Source organism: Egretta garzetta, unplaced genomic scaffold (assembly GCF_000687185.1).
Source record: "Egretta garzetta isolate BGI_Z169 unplaced genomic scaffold, ASM68718v1 scaffold76, whole genome shotgun sequence".
Taxonomy (NCBI): Eukaryota; Metazoa; Chordata; class Aves; order Pelecaniformes; family Ardeidae; genus Egretta; species Egretta garzetta.
Window position 1 is genome coordinate 102442 of NW_009259859.1, and position 22410 is coordinate 124851.

Here is a 22410-nt window from a genome sequence, read left to right on the forward strand (position 1 = left end):
GCCAGGAAAATGTTACCTGTAAATAAAGGCAGCAGAGGTGTTTGTATGTCCTGCTTTAGGCTGAAGACTGCATTCAGGTGGAATGCAGCCATGAGGCCAGTACTTCACTTGGCAAATTGTTGCTTCTTGATCTCAAAAGATCTTTGCAGACTCACGTGAGCTGAGATATGGGGTCCGACTTTTTTAATATATTTGGACACAGAATTAGGCACAGAATGTACCTGAAAAACTGTGGTCTCTGCCACACAAAGCACATTTGGACTCTACTCAGGGCTTAGTCATTCTGCTGTTTGCTTCAAGGTATGGTTTAGTTTGTTGACAGAGGACTTCTCAGATACTGCCTGGGTCTGTGGCCTGTGAATAAACATGAAGCTGAGTTGCCTCCCAGTAACGTGTGACCCTGATACTTCACATCACATAAATGAAACAAGATGATAGAAGTCATTGGAAGGTGGGGGAGCGCTTGAAGAAATTAAAAGCCTGAGATATCTCGTTCGTTTGATTAGATTATATTGTGAGTAGGGTGTATTGCCTTTGTAACGTTATGTGGCCAAGTCTACTAATTACAGTGTTATAATGATTTTCACCCAAGAATCTCAAATGTTGACTACACAGGAACGTTTAGGGAAGGAGACAGTGGTGAATCAGTTACAGGTACAGAGTGAGGTTCCTCTGTGGATTTCTACCTCAGGAGTAAAAGTGCTGAATACAGTTTTGCACCCAGACATTTTACAGTTCTGCACGCGGACATTTTCTGTGCCTTGTCATGACATCCTAACTGATTTCCCTGAACTTTCCTGCACTTCCTTGTTAAAAAAAGCCCAAGACCCTTTCTGAAGCCTTGTATAACTGAAGTTACCCTCGCTAATTTGCTTGGCATGGGTGTAAAGTCAAGCAAACTTGGTCTTCAGTTCTGAACAGGTGATCGCAGGTTGAGGGGAATTCATCACTGTCCCTGTTTTGGCAGATTTATGACCTAAATCTGCCAGCATGTGATAAATATGCATAGGCAGAGCTTTTCAGCTATACAGAGGTTTTCATAGTGACTATTTATAAGCTCGTACATCATTCATTTGTCATTTACAAAAACGAGGTTTCCAAAACACTCTCAGGACCTAGCACATAAACCCACAACCACGTCCATTCTTAGGTGGGTGTGATGGATGCCAGGAAGCCTCCAGCTGGTGGAAAGCTTTCCTGGATGTCTGGGGGAGCTCTGCTACTTTCAGCAACTCTAAGTGTTCCACTTTTTGAATGAACATTTTTTAGCATTTTCTTTTATGGCAGCCTGACCATGACCAAGATGAGTCAAGTCAGCACGAGGAGCCCCATACACAAGAATTAAGCTCTGCACTAACCCAGGAAAAGACAACCTATCAGTCCTGAAATATTGAAAGTGTAGCATACAGCAAAGGGACATTATTGTGCAAAAGTGATAACCAAAACAATCAGGAAGTAGGCAGTCTCACGGAAAAGATAAAAGCCTGTTTTATCTTTTCTGGGCGGCTTAGGTATCTCTGTTTATGTTTTAATCAGATAAAAGTGGTAGTGAAAGAGGAAAGAAAATGTCAGTGGCTTGATTGCTTTCACAGTTTTTACTGTGGGAGATATTAAAAACATTAACAATAGATAGTATCATAAGAGGTTTCTGATAACTTATAATTCTCTCCAGCCAGCTGGGAATGAAAAAGCTTGAAAATGTTTCCCATGTGAAAAATTTCTCTGTCACAAGGAAATTTTCATTTCTGTCTTTTATGCTGTGACTTTTCTGTCAGACCCACTTGGGATGTATTAAACAAGGCAATATTAAAAAAATAATAATTCTCTAGAGTACTCCTTCAGCACTGTCACATAATTTGAAAGCGGCTGAACTGCACCATTGTCACTCTCTCCAAGCTTGGATGAAATAATTTCATTCATGTTTGTTCTTGAGGTTTCCCAGCTCTCGAGATTTGCTTAAATTTTTAAGTTCCTCAAACCCTAGATAACATGCAAAATCCAAATTGGAAATCAGCACACTTTGATTAAGGATTATGGTTAGTACATGTATCATCCTCAGAAGATCAATGTTCGTCTGATATCTACCTTTTTATTTTTTGAAGATTGATGAAGCAAAATAGGAGTTACTTGATTTTCTGATGGCTGGATGTGTTGTATGGTGATATTGATGACAATGATTGAAGGTGTAAATACCAAAAGATAAAATTACCAAGGCCAGAATTTCAGGAATTAACCTGCCTAAGATTAACCAGGTACCCATATCCTTATGGACATAGTCTCTCCAAGCAAGCTGTGCAAGGCAATTTAAAATGGAAATGTTTCTTTTAGCTGTATCCACATAATTTATCACTGAAAAGAAAAAAAAAAAAAAAAAAAAGCTTTCACTTTTCTTAGTATGTTTTTTGTATGCAGAGCCATTGCAAATTTAACTACTGTTTTTATGGGAAAAGTCTAGAAATGCAGTATTTCACATTTTTTTTCTTTTTTCGCGCTGTTATATTGGTTGTTAGAGCACATCAGTGTTCCAAAGGCCTGCCTGCTCCAAGCATTCCAGCTGCCAAGTCCTGTACTAATTGCAAAAACTCAAGGGAAATAGCAGAAAAGCCTTTGAAGGATAAAGCATAATGGTTGAAATGGAAACTTCTGAAGGCAAGATAGAGGAGTACTCTAGTACTACAGTGCTCTAGAAGGAAAGCCCTGTAGAAACCTGGAGTTTTTCCTGATTTTAATTACTTTGAATTTTTTCGTTTGAGTAATACCATCAATAGGAAAACACTCAGCATGAAAACTAACATGCTAATTATAACTTTATGGAATTTAGAGGTGGAAGAGAGTAGTGCAGGTAATCTGTATCCCCCTGCCAATGCTGACTTGTTCTTGTAAAAACAATTTGCACACCTTGTAAAAGGACCATTAAAAATAGTATACAGAAAAATCAGATTTAGAGACATGAAATTTGTCTTATTGATTTTGGCTGTAGCTTCTGAAAATGTTGTTGCATTTAAGTAACAAAAGAAATTCAAGTTAAAAACACATTGCTATGCTCAGTTACAAGCAGTACTGTTTTGAATTTTCATTAGCATCCTGAAATAAATAAGCCAGTCTAGATTTCAGTAGATAGTTGTTAATGACAACTCCAAATTGTAGCAATTGATTATGGTCTTATCCCATTTTTAATGTGCTGATACCACGTGCCTCTGCATGTTCCTGTGAAAACAAGTTCTAGAAATTCCCTACTTATTGTGTAAAATACTTTCTTTCACCTGTCTAAACCTCACTCCTGCTAGCTCAGTGGACTACCTTCTGCTACTTGGGTACTGTAGTACACCAAACCTCTCTTCTCCCCCAACCCAATTTCAGCACGTCTTTCTTGTCAAATTATTTCGTGATTTCGTAAACCTCGGTCTTATCCCCTTCAATATTTACTGTGTCCAATTCTGGGCTCCCCAGCACGAGACGTGGGCGAACTAGAGAGAGACCAGCAAAGAGTCATGGTGGTGATTAAGGGACTGCAGCATCTCTCGTATGAGTAGATGCTGACAGAGCTGGGACTGTTCAGCCTGGAGAAGAGAAAGTTCAGGGGGATCTTATCAATGTGCATATACATATATGAATAGAGGGTGCAAAATGAACAGAGCCAGGCTCTTTTCAGTAGTGCCTAGTGACAGAATCAGAGGGAATGGGCACAAACTGAAACACGGGAGGTTCCCTCTGAACTTGAGGAAACACTTTTTTGCTGTGATGATGACTGAGCACTGGTACAGGTTGCCCAGGCAGGCTGTGGAGTCTCCATCCTTGGAGATATTCAAAAGCCATCTGGACACAGTCCTGGCAACTGGCTCTAGGCCCTGCTTGAGCAGAGGGGCTTGGCCAGATGACTCCCGAGGCCTTCTCCATCCTCAACCCTTCTGTGATTGTCTGAGAAGAGTCCAGATGTCTGAAGTCTCACCTCATAGGAAAGTTGCTCCATTCCCTGGTTCATTTTAGTCACCTTCCTTTGTACCATCTCTCCGTTACATCCTCCATTATGTAGTTATCCATCCTCCATGTAACTCCATTACATCCATCCTGAGATGGGCAGAGCAGAATTTCACCTGGCACACAGAATTTTACATAAGAAGTAAAATGAACTGTCTTGTTCTCGGTATCCTTTTTAATGATTCCTGAAGCTTTTCTGTCTTTTTAACTGTCACTTCATATTGATCTGTTTAGGATATTAAGGTCGATGTTTTTGCTCCTGTGGAGCACTTAATCTGAGGTACTTTTAACCTCATTGACCAGAGAATTCAACATTCAAGTGTTTTGAGAAAACTTCGTTGTAGCAAGAGTCTCATTGACTTTGATTGCAGTTCTGATTGCTGCATGACATTTAAGTCAAGTTCTGGGAATCTCAGTGTGGAAACTGAAACCCCTAAGAGCAAGACTTGGCATAGCTGACTTGCCCAGTCCAACTGATCTGTCTATCCCATGCTCTCCTTTCTCATTCAATGTCTAACTTTTGTAGCTGGTAAAACAACGGTTCTACAAGCCATGTTTTGCAGTACACAATGTACCTTGAGGACTATTAAATCCGTAGAGTAACTCACAGGGGTTCTTGAAAAAGTAATTTCTTCCACCCTGTCTATGGACATATTAAAATTAATATGAAGCATATGTTCTCAGAGTATTGCAGGAAATCAAAGATAATGGATAGGAATATAGGCCAGTACTTTTCCTGTCTTTAAATGGTAACTAAAAATTCATGTAGAAATTAAATAAAACTGCTAGTTAATTAATACAGAGCTCTTGTCTGCAGATTTTCCAGAATGCATTAGAAGCCTGTTTTTACTTTTGTGATTAAATATTGTACTTTATTGAATATATATTAATATTTGGTTTAGCAATTGTAGACTCCTGTAAAATTCTTAGATCTACCATTTAAGACTACAGAGAACATACAGAAGTCACCCCATACTTTTTTATTTACGATGTTGTCAAAACATTGTTGGCAGCTGTGAAATCTCTTGGGGAGAATTGAATCAAGTAATTGTAAGAATGAACTGTAGGGGTATGCAGTTCTTTGTGTCAGTGAGAAACTTGATCTCCGCTCTTTTTTCTCTGGTAATTCTTAAATAAATTTTAAATCACTGAACATATCCATAGTTATTAAACTATTTAGAGAAAATTAAAGCGAATCTAACTTCTCTTTTCTCAGTTTATTATGACTAACACTAATTTATGCTTGTGTTCTGTAAACCTGTCATATTTGGAGACCTTCACTTCCAGTTGCTTGTAGAGAAGCTATGAGTGTAGTATAGTAGTCCAAAAATAAAGATTTCATTATTCTACTTGCTATATTTCAAGCTTAGGGAAATATTAGGAAATATTAAGGGATATTAGGAAATATTCCCTAACAAAGAGAAAAGGAAGGTCTAACAGGACCATGACGCCTGGAGTGTTGATAGGGTTGTCCTTCTACTCTGGGCTCATTGCTGAATGTAAACATATAAAAAGTCATGAAAACATAGAGCAGGGTACAGGGATTCTCTTTTCAAAGTAATTTTAATATATTCTAACTGACAAGGAGAAGAATTAACTTTTAGCTAACATTACTACTTTAATACTGAGGTTAAAACACATACCCAGAATGTGGTCCTCAGCTTAGAGGACATTAAATTCTTACCTGCGGGTTGTATTAGTGCAGCGGCAGGAGTGGGATGTGTCTTCTCCATACTGTTCTGCTCATCTCCTAGTGTATGGGTTGACAATTAACATGCACTCCTGGGAAATGACAAAATGTGGTTCTGAAGTCCATCAAGCAAAGCTGATCCCAGACTCCCAGAGCAGAAGCTCCAACAGGGAAACTGTTGCTTCCTCTGCAGTGTTCTCTCTTGCTGCTTTTTGCAGTTTAAAGAGAGCAACACAGACAGATACATTTTGTGAGACACCTGATGCTTTAAGTGTGTATTGGGCGTGTGCTGGTATATACTGGACAGAGACTGTAAAGGCACTGCAATGAAGGTAGACCTGGTGTTCAGAAATCAAGCTGAAGAGCTCATACCTCTCAAGCCTGCGCCAGTTGTGAATGGTTGCCAGCACAAAAGTCTGTGCTCTGGTGAACTTTGGAAAAAAAGTATAGGAAACCCGTGAAATTTCATTGCCTTCAAGATGAAATAAATCTGAGCAGGAAGAAGTTCAGGATTGTAGTTTCAGCTTCAGAGCTAACTCTGCCTCACTCTCAATTTTGGTGTCTATGGCTTTTGGTATTCAAGAATGCTGAATAAGAAAAAGGCAGACTTTATCTTGATGTAGAAAACTCTTGGTTTATCATCCACAATTTACAAAGAGAAGGCAGGCATTATAATATGCAAGTGTAGGTAACAACTCTACTATTCAATGTTCCAGTTTCAAAAAGAAACTGTTTTGATCAATATTTTATTTTAACTTGGGTAGGATGGGGAGATCTCAGCAGATGGTTGTCATAAACTCCATACCTTATTCTGGAATTAGCGTACAAAGCTATCCAGCTTGGCACTAACTATAGAGCATAATTTCCCTGCAAGTTCGTGCCAAAAGAAATCTGTCATAGAGAATATTTTTTCTAATTATTTTGAGATTTTATTAACCAACATCAGACCTGCTTAACCTGTGGTTGCTCTATCCATAAATCGGTATGTTTCAGAGTTTTATGAGAAAAAAAACAGTCAGTTATCATACAGCAGTGACCTAAATCGCTAATTTTAGCATTACTGGGTAACTTAATTGGAATGATCAGTAAGTCTTCTTGCTACTGTAACATGCTATTGCCTGAGGGTGAGTCTAATTGAAGTGGTTGTGCCTAAGTTACAAGTAAGGCTTTTGAGAAGAGAGAAGTTTAGAAGACATACTAATACTCATAAGGACAAAGTTTTAATTGTTAAGATAAAAAGTCTTATTTTTGTAATGATTTTCATTTTTTTTTAATGGGTGAACAGTTCCTCCTATAAAATTGTGCATTTGTGTGAAGGGAAGAAAGGTAATATCAGAAGAAACTCTTCCCCATCCATTGTCCATCTCATCCATTGACTCAGTATACATCGTATCCTAACAAGTATTTTCATTTCATCCTAACTCTGAAATAAGATTAGAAAACCACAATCCACTATGCAAATGGAGGCCATCCCCTGTACGGCAGTCTGAAAGCATATTGGCCTCAGAAGGCGCTTCTGAAATTCCATGCCTGCTTGTGTAATTAGTACATTCCAAAGCTAACAACACGTTGTCTTCAGAAGTACCTCCGAAGTAAGGATACAAAATACCTCTGACAGATATTAGATACCTCCAGAAGAGATTAGGCAGTTATAGAAAAGGAATGAACACCGACAAAGGCCAGGAGCTTCTTGTTTACTGTGTTTTACCTGTGAACAAAGGTTTTTCACATGAGAAAAATAGTATGAATAACATTTCAATAACAAAGACTGATGATAAAAATAATAAATAGAATCTCTACAGAGAAATTGGGATGCCTATGTTTTCGACCTTAAAAAACAAAGACCGTTGACAAGCTTTTCAGCAACATAATAGAAGCAAAACTGGTAGAGTTGAGTCTTCTGAATGCCCTAGCGCCAAACTCCTGTCTTCGTTGGCATAGTTCATTAAAGACAGCTAATGAGCAGCAACGGTAAACTCTTTCCTTCTTTGCATACTGGGACACAAGCACGCAGTGGAGAGAGCGGTGTGGTAGCAGTCCCACCACCGCTGAAACCTCTCTGCCAGAAGAGGAGGGGAAGCCCAGGGGCGTTCTCCCACCACCAGCTGATACCCATTTTGCTGTTAGAAACTCCTCCTAGATTTTGGTGTTTATATTAATAGTGTTTGTCCTCAGCTTCTTTGGCCTCTGACTGGTGTGGCTTAATACAGGAGTTGATGTCTTCATGGAAGCGTGACTAATAATGCTATCAAACTTGCATTTGTTTCGTCATTTATTGTATCTTACAGAGACATAACTGGAATCATTTGTCTAGGATATGCCATTAAAAATAAGATAAGAACCCTACTTTGAATTTGTCTCTTTAACTCAGTTTTGTAACTCAGTCATTGATCTCTCTTTGGAATCATTCAAAATATCTGATGTAATAAATTTAGATTCAAATGTCTCAATACTTTTTTTCCCCAATTGTTCATTCCTTTAACAAATGACTAACACCTAACTGTTTAAAAGCAAAACAGAACCGTAGAAAAGAGGATGGCCGTTTCTTCATGAAGATTGATTTTTCACGTCTGCACTTTACTGAGATATTAGATACGTTCTTTTCCCTATTCTTGAAAAAGGAAGTTTTGTATGCTCACCTTTGTGATCTATGTGTCTGGTGTGTGACATGTGAGTCAGGCCACAACCTCCCAGAATTCAGCAGTGCGAAAACTAGAAGAGTTTCCCTATAAAGCTTGAGTCTGGAAACACGGGTTGGCTTTAAGACCTACTAGTGTGGTAATAGAAACGAGGGAGTAAAAGTCCAAGAGAGCGAGTGATGCTTGCTATTTTCTGTTGGATCCTAATGAAACTTTATGTGCTTTGTAAACTGATATTTTAACTGATATGATACAATGAATAAGAGGAAAATGAGCCCTTTATGATTATTATCTTTTTATTCAGGGCCAGGGGAAATTAATTTATAAATAATGTACCTGCCCTTTACTCCGTTATTCACATTTGTGAAAGCTCCACTGGCTGTTCTGCAATTATGCTAATGATAGCTTTGACCCGATGTTCAGTGCAGGAGGTCTGATGCTGAAACTATGCTTCTGTGAGTGGATTCCTCTATCTGTTCCCAGCGGTTTAGTATTTACTTCTATAAGTATGCTAAAAAAGCAAAAAAAAAATAAAAAAATTAAAAAAATAAGGCCAATGTGACAATTAGTAGAAATAAAATGATGTATTTTGCATAGTGATTTGTGCATATGTTTCAACTTCTCCATGTTTTGCATTTTGCTCATGCAGGGGGAAAAATTTTTAGTGCATAGTTTTTGTTTGAGAATGGACAGGACAAATAGTTCGGATGAGTGCAAGGGTGGGACAGTCCCATAGGGGTTCTGCATCACTAGGACTAGGAATGTTTGGCATATTAAGGGGGTGCTGATGGTGACGTTGTTTTAACCCATTTAGTCCTGATGACTAAATATGTTCCTCATAAGGAAAAATCAAATCGGCTCCCCATGAACTTGTAGGTGAGTTCCCAGGTGCACATGGACTTGTAGTCAAGCACTGGGGAAGGGTAAGAATTCCTGCTTTTGATTCAGTGTATAACCTTATGGAAGATATTTAACATTGATGCAACTTGATGCCTAATTAAGAAAATGAGCATAATCACACTTAATTACTGTGCCTATTTCATAGGGGAGTATGAAGACAGATTAAGTATAAGAGCCTGAAATATAAAAAGCTTTGTAAGTGGATAATTTGATCCACTTTTCAGTCTGCTGACCTCAACTTATAATGAAGGAGCTGCAACAAATAAATGTGTGAGAAAGATTTGTGTTAACTAACAATTTTTCTGCTATAATAAGGCTTAACATATCTACATTAGAGCCTTCTCAAATTGTGAGAAAAGAGTCTGTGGCAGCAAATCAGAAAATGGCATCAAAAGAGAAAAGCAACAAGGAACTGAAAATTACATGAAATTCCCTCCTTTGTAACGACTTACAATTCTATTGTCAGTCATACAAAAATAGTTTTCAAGGACAGGGATGACTGTTGACCATAATATTTGTGTCTGAGATGGTAAAATGAGCAACGCCTCTTGAAATGTTGCATCATGTAGCAATACGCTACAATATATGTACAGATATGTAGATTATTATAACTTGTTGCTGTAGTGCAGCAAAGATCCATTGCTAAGAAGCAGCGTGCATGGGCCGACTAGATCAAACAAGCACAGCAAGCCATGATGGTACAAGTGACCCACTTAGGCAGCGAGAAAAGAAGAATGATATCTATGAGAAACAACAGACAGATGGCTATACTAAACATAACAGACTTCTTAAAATGTCTGTAGCCCAAGGGCACAGACTTAGCTACAAGTTGAATATTGGCAGGTCATTTATCCAGCATGTCGGGGAAAAAAAAGGCTGTTCTTTACTAAAGAGGAAAAAGAAGTACTGGGCAGGAACTGAACGTATTATCCTAATGGTGCCCGCTGTTTTCCCAGAAGATTAAAATGGGTGAATCTTGTGTAGAAGAATAAAGGAAGCTTTCAGAAAAGGAGCCTTTGGGGAGACTGTAAATTTAAGACTATCCTCAGGTACCCTTTTTCTGTTACATTCCCTTTCACTTGTCCTTTCTTACAAACATGATGACTGATCCATGCTAAAACAGCTGGATGCCCTGTTTCTAGCCCACAGTCCTGTGGTGGAGTGCCCCCATCCTAGACTGGGAGTTACAAGGTTGTAAGTGGGACTTCACTTATCTCTGATAGTGATGCTCTTCCATGTCCATTGTAGACGCCATGAGGTGGAAAGGATGTTTAATTTTTTTTTTCCTTTAGCAAACTCCTCCTAATTTTTGACTGAGAAAAATCATGTCTCCTTGGAAAAAGAAGTGAGACTGATGGCGACATCAAGATTGGAATAACAGGTGGAATCAGAATAACATCGGTGAAAGCTGAGTGATGTTTAAAATGATGAGAGGGTATAAATAGACCAGAGGAAAAAGATGCGATTGAGAAAGGAGAAACAAGGAGAGATCACAGGGGAGCCGTGACTGGAGAAAGGAGGGGAGTTTATTCCAACACAGCCTTGCAAAACCCGTGGCCAAGACTTGGGGCAGACTGACAGGACAGACGATGGCAGTGGCAGAGAGCTGTGGCTGGGGACGATGCAGATAGTCTAGCAGGTGCTGCTGGAGTCACCGTAGCAGTGACATCCTGACAAAGCCTGTGTCTCGGAGATGCGCCCTGCGGCACCATTGGATGCCTGTGGTGCCTGTGTCTGCCCGAGTGTATCTTTGCCGTGGTTGATACTTGTTTGACAGTCCTTGATTCTGATTTTTGTTCCTTACGCCTTGTTTATTCGCTTGTGATGTTTGTACACCATCTGTTTCTTCCCTCTCTGTGTTTTCTTCTGTTTGTAAGATCGTAAGTCGCGTTCAGTGTAAATATGTATGTATACTCTTCATCTAGTATTTTAAATAGCTTGGGTTTTTGATTAGCACAGAGCTTAAGTGCTTGCCCTTACTCTGACCTTCAGACAAATGGCCAGATTTCACTCTTGTTTACCCGTATTGTAAATCCTAAATAACTCTATTGGATGTAATGCAATTCTACTATATGCTGCTATAAATGGCAAGATAATTTAACCAAGATGCAGGCCACATGCCCCTTCTATCTGGCCATAGGAAAAATGGATGCATGGCAGTTCAGGAAGAGCTCTAATTCTCTTCTGCACTGCACAGGGCTCACAGCCCCAGCGCTGGTCATGGCCACAGACACCACCATGTCAGTGTTCCTGGACTTGTGCAAAGCATTTGACACTGTCCTGCACAACATCCTTGTTTCTAAATTGGAGAGACATGGATTTGATGGATGGATCACTTGGTGGATAATGAATTGGCTGGATGGTTGCACTCAAAATGTTGTCATCAACGGCTTGATGTCCAAGTGGAGACCAGTGACGAGTGGCATTCCTCGGGTTGGTATTGGAACTCTTGCTGCTTAACACCTTTGTCGGCAACATGGACAGTGGGAGTGAGTGCACCCTCAGCAAGTTTTCCAATGACACCAAGCTGTGGCACAGTCGACACACTGCAGGGAAGGGATGCCATCCAGAGGGACCTTGACAGGTTTGAGAGGTGGGCCCATGTGAACATCATGAAATTCAACAAAGCCAAGCGCAAGGTCCTGCACATGGGTCAGAGCAATCCCAAGGACAACTACAGGCTGAGGGAGAATGGATTGAGAGCAGCCCTGAGGAGAAGGACTTGGGGGTGTTGGTTGATGAGAAGCTCAATGTGACCCGGTAATGTGTGCTTTCAGCCCAGAAAGCCAACTGCATCCTGGGCTGCATCAAAAGAAGTGTCACCAGCAGGTCAAGGGAGGTGATTCTGCCCCTCTACTCCACTCTGGTGAGACCCCACCTGGACTACTGCATCCAGCTCTGGGGTCCCCAACATAAGAAGGACATAGACCTGTTGGAGTGAGTCCAGAGGAGGGCCATGAAGATGATCAGAGGGCTGGAGCACCTCTCCTATGAAGACAGGCTGAGAGAGTTGGGGTTGTTCAGCCTGGAGAAGAGAAGGCTACGGGGAGACCTTCTAGAAGCCTTCCAGTACCTGAATGGGGCCTACAAGAAAGCTGGAGAGGGACTTTTCACAAGGGCATGTAGTGATAGGACAAGGAGTAATGGGTTTAAATGGAAAGAAGGTAGATTTAGATTAGGTAGAAGGAAGAAATTCTTCGCTCTGAGGGTGGTGAGGCACAGGAGGAGCAGGTTGCCCAGAGAAGTTGTGGATGCCCCCTCCCTGGAAGTGTTCAAAGCCAGGTTGGATGGGGCTTTGAACAACCTGGTCTAGTGGAAGGTGTCCCTGCCCATAGGAGGGGGGTTGGAACTAGGTGATCTTTAAGGTCCCTTCCAAACCAAGCCATTCTATGATTCTGTGACTGCAGGGGGCTGCAGAGGGTAAGCTGTCAAAACTAGAATTGCAGCTACCTTCTTTCTTTTGGTACAGAGCTTTTTCCTTGAAAATCCATGCTCACTTTCAGCTTTAAGTCTACCATACGATAGCTCAGCATGATGGGTACAAGCTCCAGTATTTCGTGTACCATCACAAACTTTGCCGTCCTTGTAGCTTGGCTTCTTGGACCCTCCTGCCCCTATCTAGTGCAGTTGCATACTTGTTAGCAATACCGTTGCCACCAGTCCCTTTCATGTCCTTAGTGGTGGTTTTCTGAATGAGAACTCCAAGATTCCTCTGGCCTCATTTTCTTGCAGCTTTTAGGAGTGAAACAGGAGGCTGTGCTTGTGTCCTTTAAGTAGCTGGAGGATCATGACACACACAACTTTACATGCACCATCAGCAAGTTGTCCCTTTGCTGCTCCATGCCTGGGTCATACAGGCTCCTGTCGTTGTCAGAAGTGATGTGCTCTACTGAACGGGGAGAGAACAGTGAGTCTCCACAAATTTGTGCTGAGATGAGCGTTTAAAGAATAGATTGTTCCTTAAGATGTCAGAAATGCTGAAGGACAGCAGTGTCGGTGGGAGGGTGGGGAAGCAGAAAAAAATCCCTGTATGTCAGAAATCAACAGCTGTAACAGCACATTTTTGCACTAGAAAATAAACTTGCAGGTTACCTTGTTTTGTCGCAGAGCTGGGTGAGGGAAGCACTCGAGGAGTTCTGGGAAGCAAACTGGCGTTTGGGAGCCTGCACCTCTCGGGGGCCAGTGGTGCTTTCTCATTGACCACAGCAGCTGCAGCACACCAGCATCAGTACTTTTTTCTTTTTTACAACATTCATAAAATTGAGAAGCAGATGATAGCAGTTATAACTGACAGTCTCTACGTTCAGTGACAAGTTTAATAACAGTAATTTTGCTCTTCATCTGATGCATTCAGTGATTCTCCCTAATGTTCGTAATACTTTTCAAAACAGTGACATGACTAACCAAAAGAGTTTTTTCAGTATATAAAATTTCTTAGCAACATAATTAAAAAATCTTTCAAATAAACATGAATTAAATAGAATAATTCAAGTAAAATGATATTAAATAGAATATATTTGACATCAAGCAGGAGCTGTTCATGCACACAGTCAATGAAGGAACTCATTAAACACTATTGTTACTCTTTTGCTTCTGATTCAAGTTAATCAACTAGCAGAAACATTTTAAAGAAAAAATTAACAAATTTTTCTCATTTTCTTTTTTTTTTTAATTTTTTATTTTTTGTTTACTTGTATCTGTACGTAGTTAAACTGGAGTTTGTGTTTCATGATTCTAGCCCTCCGTGAAGGCAGGAAGCTCCAACATAAATCTTCTAATACCATGTTCATGTATGAGGAGCAGACCTGAGTACACACCCTGCTTCCACAGGCTTCGTGCTGGTTGTCAAAAGACCTCTACAACATAACAAATGGGAAGCAGGAGCTTGGAGGATAGTGTCAGCAGAGATATTGCAAGGTTATTCACTGATGATTGTAAATGCATACCCATAGTTTTCACACACGTAGCCCCTGGATAATGTGAAAAATGAAAGCACACAAACTGTCAGCGCAGGTGATTGCATGTTTTGTTAATACAAGGAGCAGATTACCCTGGAATCCTCTCTTTCTGCTTTCCATAAATCTCCATCTCTCCAGATAATCCCCACCATTTTTCTGTCTCCCCTTTCCCCATTGAATAGTCTCCAGTGGCTCCAGGCTAAATTCCTTTCCTCTGTTAATATAAGTGCAAATTTTTTTGTGGCCTGAGTATGGTGAACAGATTTTAGCTGTCCAGGACAAAGATGTGGGAGGTGACTCAAGGAAGAAATTCAAGTCCAAGAAAGGTAACGGTTTCAGGGTTTCCCAGAAAAAGAACAGAAGACAACTGAGTTACAGGAAGACATATTGCTCTTTTTCCTCTGGATTTTCTTCGCTGGATTTCTGAGGAGCCTTTTTATGAGGGTGGGAAGGAAATCCTCCAACGACACACTCTTCTCCACTGACATGCCTCTGCAGCAATCACATTACACTGTGAGCTCTATCTTTACAGGGGAAAAAGCCTAGAAATGTTACATTTTCATTTCAAATAAGAAGTTATGACTCTGGGATTTCTTTGATGTTCCAGACAGTGATTTACTGGAACTGGCACAGCCTGACTTAGTTACTAAAAGAAAGTTTAATAACTTCTGATAGGTTATTCTTCAAACTTGTGTTAAAGGCATTCAGACTGATTTTTGTTAGAAGAATTCACTGAAGTCAGGTGTCTCTTTTGCCTGATTTTACTTTCCTCAGATTTTTCTGTTAGGTAGAAAAACAAATGTCATTTGTAATGAAAACCGATCTTCAGCCTTTACTGTAGCACTGAACAGAAATATTTTCCTGACAAATAGCACACGGTGTTGCTTCCTATAGGATACATAAAGAAGCAGCTTCTTTCCCTGCTGTGTTTAATGCAGTGATGAATATTCCATCAGCTTCAGAGTGAAAATCAAGAAACCTGTGGTTTAGGCTGACTTTAGGTGGGTGGGCATGTTCAGGTGTTCAAGTAAGCAAAGGAAGAGCATTACAGTACTGCAGGACATAAAAGTGTTGCAACTCTATCACACTAATAACAATTCTTGTTCCCTAACATGCCACATATTGTGGCAGTCTTCCCAAAAGAATTAGGAAATCTTCATAGTAAACAGTGTATTTTGTCAGCTGATGAGGACATTTCCATGAATGCAGCCATAACATTTTACTTCATTATAACAAACCTGTTTGAGCAATAAAAACTATGATTATGGGACCTTTGCGATGGTTTTGTGATCTTTACTGAGTGGGTGCCAAAGCCCAGGAATGAGAGGGATTACTTATGCAGACTCTGATGGGATAAATGCCTTTTTATTTGCTCCAGGTTAAATCGTGCATCTAAAACATTGCTGTAAATAGCTCTGCCAAGGTCACTTTGTGGCCAGTGCCCAGCAGACTTGTACATCACATGAAAGTGTTCAGTAATTTAGACTGTATTTGAATTTTAGTAATCTGGCCTTCTAAAGCCTTCAAGTACCTTTCCTGTCAGGCTAATAGATTTAAAGATCTGGATGAATGAGCAATCTAGTTGTGTTAGATGGCTAGTGTGCTGTATAGCTGACACTTTTCTTATACTGTTATAGAATAAACCACTAATTTTTTCTGTACTGAAGGAAAGAAAAAAGAAAAAAAAAAAAAAAAACCAAAACCACCAAAATCACCACAGATGATTTGCCACTAAATACAAAACAAATTGATCTTTTTTAAATAAGCCTGTGATACCGTAAAGAACCAGAAAAATATCAAAACCAAAAACAAAACCAAAAAATGAGCTGATAGACCATATACACTGCATATCTGTGAGGATGTGAGGACATACTCTGTCCTAAGGTCTCCAATCTACCCAAAGGCTCTCTTGTCCAGTTTGGTTTTAAACTGTCTTAGGTGATACCTAAAAGACTTTGCTCTATCTATTGTATCCCTGTCTGTCTTAGAGAAAATTCCTGCAAATTCAGGTAAACTTCTCTACCAAGGGACATATCTCAAAACCATTCCTGTATTCTCATATTTTATGTGTATTTTATTCTGCAGGCAGAGATAGGCATTGTGTAGGGCAGTATGCATGTTGCTTAGGTAATTGTTTATTTTGTGTACATGTTCAGTAAGATTTTTAATACCTACAAAACTGGAAGCAATTTTAAACAGAAACTTGTAACAGAAGGGATCAGTCAACAAGTCCTAACTATATTTCTTTCTTAGTTTCGAATTGCATAAATGTATGCATTACCTGGTGGGGAATAAACTCCAATCGTAGCACCAACTTTACATAGTGCTAATGAGAATATGGATGGAGCCATTCGCTCACTTCTCGTGCGGCAGAGCCGTGCCAGCAGGTTAGCATAGATGGAAAAAAACTGAGAAAATAATAAAGGCTAAAATAAAACTCACAAAGAAGAATGCAAGCGTTATATATGCATTATATGTGTGTGTGTGTGTGTGTTTATATATAAAAAAAAATAAATAAACACACAACACATGATTGAAATAACTTCTGAAATTACAGTGATCATCACAAAAAATCATGATTTCTAGATTCGTCCCCCATTATGGCAATTCTGATAGAATAATTGTATTTGATATGGAATGGTTATCTTCTAGTGCTGACCTTCAGATAGGTGATGGCTGAATACCAGTAATAATGATTGCAAAAACTCCTTTAAGTTGCTAAAGTAAGTGTAATGTTACCAGCATAGAGATAAAACAAAATGCTTTGTGTGACTTTAAAGAAGAGACTAACCATTAGTCTCTCTTAAGTCATTAGAATTCTCTCTTAAAATCAACGGGTAATAGAAAATTGATTCTTATTTTTCAGTTTTCTCACTTGTACTATGAGGACAAGACAAGTTCTCTAAAAGAGCACATATCTATAATAACACACAAGTAATCTGAAAGTCTTTTAATACATAAGAGTATTGATATATATATATCTACATACATGCACATGCATATGTATGTCAATATATGTACGCACACATACATATGTATTCATTGTGTTTGATGTTTTTCAGCTTTTAAATAGCAGTGCAATCTCAGCCTAGATGGAAGACAGGTAATATTTAACACTTCAGCCAAACATAATTACTAGGAAATAGCCTCATGCTAAACTGGCGTCAGTCAGTACAACGGTGTAATCATGTGTACTTAATCATAGGTAGGAAATGCTCAAATAGTGAAGAAAATCTCTTCCTTAAGCATTTTATTATCTGAAGGCCTAAGTGGACATAAAGTGATGCAGGGTAATAGCATATAGCATCATTATCATGTTATTATATTCGGGCTTGAGTGACACTGAAAAAGCTGGATTTGTCTGATAAGAAATGCATATTATTCAATTTGATATGTTTTAAAACAATTACCAAATTATCCATCATATAGTGCTTAATCTTTTATTTAATGAAATGAAAAAAAAATCGGTCTTACAGAATGGTTCACACAAATAAAAAAAGCCCTTCTTCTAGCGTGATTGTGAGAGAAAGAAAAATCTGGGTATGTGATCCAGATAGGAGCCATTGCAATGAAGTTTTCATTTTGGGTGGCAGTATATTTGAGATCCGTTCTCCTTTTATCCTATAACCTTGATAAATCCTCAGCACAGGTGTATGCTGTGCTTAGAATGAAACAGTGCAGCTGGGCAAAAAATGTGCGGTATCGTGAAAACTTCATTAGCTGTTTCCGTCTCAGCCTCTGTGGAGCTGGACTGTGCTAGCACTCAACCCTAGATACAGATGAATAATTTCAAATTAGGAACTGGTGAATTGATTTGTTATTGCATCTTCTTGGTCTGTGCCAGATGAATGTGAAATATATAAACTGTAATTTTATATCAGGCTTGGTACTTGTGTTAAAACGAGAAGTACTTCTAATGTATGATGATTTACGTCTTACTTCTACTTCAAAAACCTGTTTAATCACATCAGTGTCTTAAATGGATGAGCATCTTTCCATAACTTATACATCTGGTGTATTAACTTTAAGTGAGTGTTGCAGTACTCTGCTATCTTAATCCAGGAAATTCATTATCCAACATCTGTTTTTGAAGGCAGCTTGCAATATCACTGGTGACTACTACTTTCCATAGTTTCCACTGGAGTAATATATTGTATTTTCCACATCAGCACTCACTGCTGAACAGCAAATAAGTCAAATCATGGAGCTATACAATAACCAAAGAAGAGGAACTACAAAGTTTTGCAGATGATTAAGCTAATGTATCAGATTTCAGCAATGAAAGACAAAGCCGTGATTATTACAGGAGAAAAAAGAAGCTAACATTTCTCATAAGTTACTGTGAAAATCAGGTTCTAGCACTGTATTTACTGATTTACTTTTGTCCTAGTTATCACAGAATCACAGAATGACAAGGGTTGGAAGGGACCTTGGGAGATCATCTAGTCCAACACCCCTGCTAAAGCAGGTTCACTTAGAGCAGGTTGCACAGGACATTGCCCAGCCAGGTTTCGAATATCTCCAGAAAAGGAGACTCCACAACCCCCCTGGGCAGCCTGTTCCAGTGCTCTGTTACCCTCAAAGTAAAGAAGTTCTTCCTCATATTCAGCTGAAACCTCTTATATTTCAGTTTGTGCCTGTTGCCCCTTGTCCTGTCGCTGGGCAACACTAAGAAGAGTCTGGCTCCGTCCTCATGACATCCACCCTGGAGATATTTGTATGTGTTGATTAAGTCCCCTCTCAGTCTTCTCTTCTTCAGGCTAAGCAAGCCCAACTCTCTCAGACTTTCCTTGTAGGGGAGATGCTCCAGTCCCCTAATCATCTTTGTTGCCCTTCTCTGGACCCTCTCTAGGAGTTCCTCATCTTTCTTGAACCTGGGAGCCCAGTACTGGACACAATACTCCAGGTGGGGTCTCACCAGGGCAGAGTAGAGGGGGAGAATAATCTCCCTCGACCTGCTGGCCACGATCCTCTTTATGCACCCCAGGATACCGTTGGCCTTCTTGGCAACAAGGGCACACTGCTGGCTCATTGGTCAGCTTGTTATCCACCAGGACTCCCAGGTCCCTCTCAGCAGAGCTGCTTTCCAGCAGGTCAGCCCCCAGCCTGTACTGGTGCATGGGGTTAAACCTCCCCAGGGGCAGCACTCAACACTTGCCCTTGTTGAACCTCATCAGTTATACTAGCCTACAGGCTCAGATCATTGACTTTATACTTAGATAGCAAGTTATTTGTTGAGTTTTATACAGAACATATCACATGTATTTCTTCTTTTCTGTTTTTACACCCCAAAGTTTTCCTGTAAAGCAGGATTATAACCCTTCATTGCTATAGAACAACTCCATTCCACATTAATAAAAACACAAAACTTTTGGCAGCACAGAAGATCAATAAACACATTTAGATATTAACTGTCAGGTAAGAAATATTTGCTGTTAGAATTGAGGAATGGAAAAACACTTGGGGAATGAAAAAACAAAATCTAAGGATTTTATTCCCAGGAAACAAAGTGCATAATCCAGTGCTGAATATTTTTATTGTCTGATTTTTAAATTTAAATGCATTCATTAAGTGTGTGAGTTCACTTAGGCTTTCTTAGATTTTGTATGCCATGGGACAGAATTGGTCAAGTATGCTACCGCAACATAATTAAAAGGTGTAAAAACTAAAAGGTGACATTCCCATTTAAATCTTGTCTTTAACTGTAGACAGATATGCTTGTCTATGCAAATGTTTCTCTGTCCATCAGCGTTGTATGCAAAATACGGCTTTCAAAAAATTCTTATGCTTGTAACATGGCTCATTAACATTTCTGCATTTTGCAATGGCCCTTTGAATGGGGGGAAAAAAGCTTCAGAGACTTTTCCTTACATTGGTGTAGTTAGGTAACCAGAAAAAAATCCTGCAGGAAGTCAAAAAGTTTGATACTTCATTAACTTAGGACCATGTATAAACACAGGAAAAGAACATGTGTGCCATGATGAAAAATGCAAATGCATTTTCAGAACAATAAACACTCGTTCCTTGCAAAACCTGTGTTTGTGAATACAAGGTGAGCACAAATACAGGCACACACAATTGCACATAGAACTGGTAGATTTACAACTCCATGCAAATACACTTTTTGTGTTTCCAATTTTTTGTGGCTGCACAACCATGTGCTTTGAAAACATGGCTGTAAATGTGTGCTGTCTTAACAAAACACAACACGGAGATAAACCCTAGCTAGCCTTAGCTGGGCATGTTCTACTGTGGTGATCTGAAATTTGCAGGGCAAAAAAATCCCAGACCTACAAGAAACAGAACTACTATGAGGATTAAATTATATCTTAAAGGAGGTGGGTGTGATGCTGTGAATAAGAATTAATTTACATTTGCAAGAGAGTTGGGTGACAGTTGAACAGATCCTTTTTCAAAATTACTTCAGCCCACATTCTGGGAGTGTTTAATTCAGCATAAGAAATGAGTCATTCAGCTGCAGAGTTTTGTATGGGTTACTAGTAGCAACCTGAACTTGTTTTTAAGCTGCCAAGTAATTTATAACATAGGGTTTCCTTCCACAGAATCACAGAGTGATTGAGGTTGGAAGGGACCTCCAGAGGTCATCTGGTCCAACCCCCCTGCTCAAGCAGGGCCACCTAGAGCCAGTTTCCCAAGACTGTGTCCAGATAGCTTTTGAGTATCTCCAAGGTTGGGGACTCCACAGCCTCCCTGGGCAGCCTGTGCCAGTGCTCAGTCATCCTCACAGAAAAAAATGGGTTTGCGTGTTCAGATTGAATTTCATGTGTACCCATTTCCTCTTTTTCTGTCAGTGGGCACTACTGAGAAGAGTCTGGCTCCATCTTCTTCATTCCCTCCCTTTAGATATTTATGCATGTTGATAAGATCTCCCTAAGCCTTCTCTTCTCCAGGCTGAACAGCCACAGTTCTCATAGCCTCACCTCATATCATCTTATTGGCCCTATGATGGACTCACTCCAGTAACTCCATATCTTTATTGCACTTGGGAGCCCAGCACCGGACACAGAACTCCAGGTGTGGCCTTGCCAGTGCTGAGTAGACAGGAACAATCACCTCCCTTGACCTGGTAGCAATGCTCTTCCTAATGCAGCCCAAGATACCATTTCCCCAAGGGCACATTGCTGGCACCTGGTCAGCTTGTTGTTCACCTTTTCTGCAAAGCTTCATATTATTGCTTTCATGCCAGTAAGCCACTGGCATGTATTGGTGCCTGGGGTTATTCCTCCCCAGGTGTAGGACTTAGCACTTCTTGTTTAACTTATTGAGATTCCTCTTTGGCCATTTTCCCAGCATATCAAGGTCCCTCTGAACAGTGGCACAACCCTCTGGTGTATCAGCCACTCCTCCCAGTTTTGTATCAACTGCAGACTTGCTGAAGGAATACTCTGTCCCATCATCTAGGTCATAAATACAGATGTTGAACAGTATTGCACCCAGCATCAAACCCTGGAGTATACCACTAGTGACTGGCATCCAGCTGGACTTTGGGCCACTGATCACAATCCCTGGGCCCAGTCATCCAGACAAGTTTTTAGTCCACCTCATTATCCTCTAATCAAACCTGTACTTTTGTCAGCTTGTCTGTGATGAAGTTATGGGAGATTGTGTCAAAGACTTTACTAAGGTCAAGGTAAGCAACATCCACAGTTCTCCCCTCATCCAGCAAGCCATCCTTTTCACTGGAGAAGGCAATGACATTGGCCAAACATGATTTCTCCCTTGTAAGTTCATGCTGACAACTCCCAGTCTTGTCCTTCATGTGTTAGGAAATGCTTTCCAGGGGAATTTTCTCCATCACTTTCCCAGGGACTGAGGTGAGGCTGAGCAGCCTGTAGTTCTCCAGATCTCTCTTCTTGCCCTTTTTGAAAATAAGAGTGATACCTGCTCTTTTCCAGATTTCAGGAACCTCTGCCAGTTGTCATGACTGTTCCAGGATATTTGAGCGTGTCCTCATGATGCCATCAGCCAGCTCCCTCAGCAATCATGGGTGCAGCTTGTCAGGACCCATGGACTTATGTATGTCCAGTTTATTTAAGTGCTCCCTAACCTGGTCCTACTCCACTGAGGGAGAGGGAGAGGGAGAGGGAGAGTCTTCCTTGTTCCACACCTTCACTGTGGTCTTAGGGGCCTGAGTTTCCTAAAGGCAGGTGAGACACCTATTCATGCTATAGGAAGGTGCATATTCACACTACAGAATATGGTTTAGATACTACTCTCAGTATTG

The 22410-nt window shown here is 40.1% G+C and overlaps 1 protein-coding gene across 1 annotated transcript in view; it reads left to right on the top strand.

Moving 5' to 3' along the window:
- The window catches only part of KHDRBS2 (KH RNA binding domain containing, signal transduction associated 2), a gene marked incomplete at its 5' end in the record, with an annotated part of 238048 nt that overhangs the window by 74472 nt on the left and 141166 nt on the right, over nucleotides 1-22410 (top strand). The window lies entirely within an intron of this gene.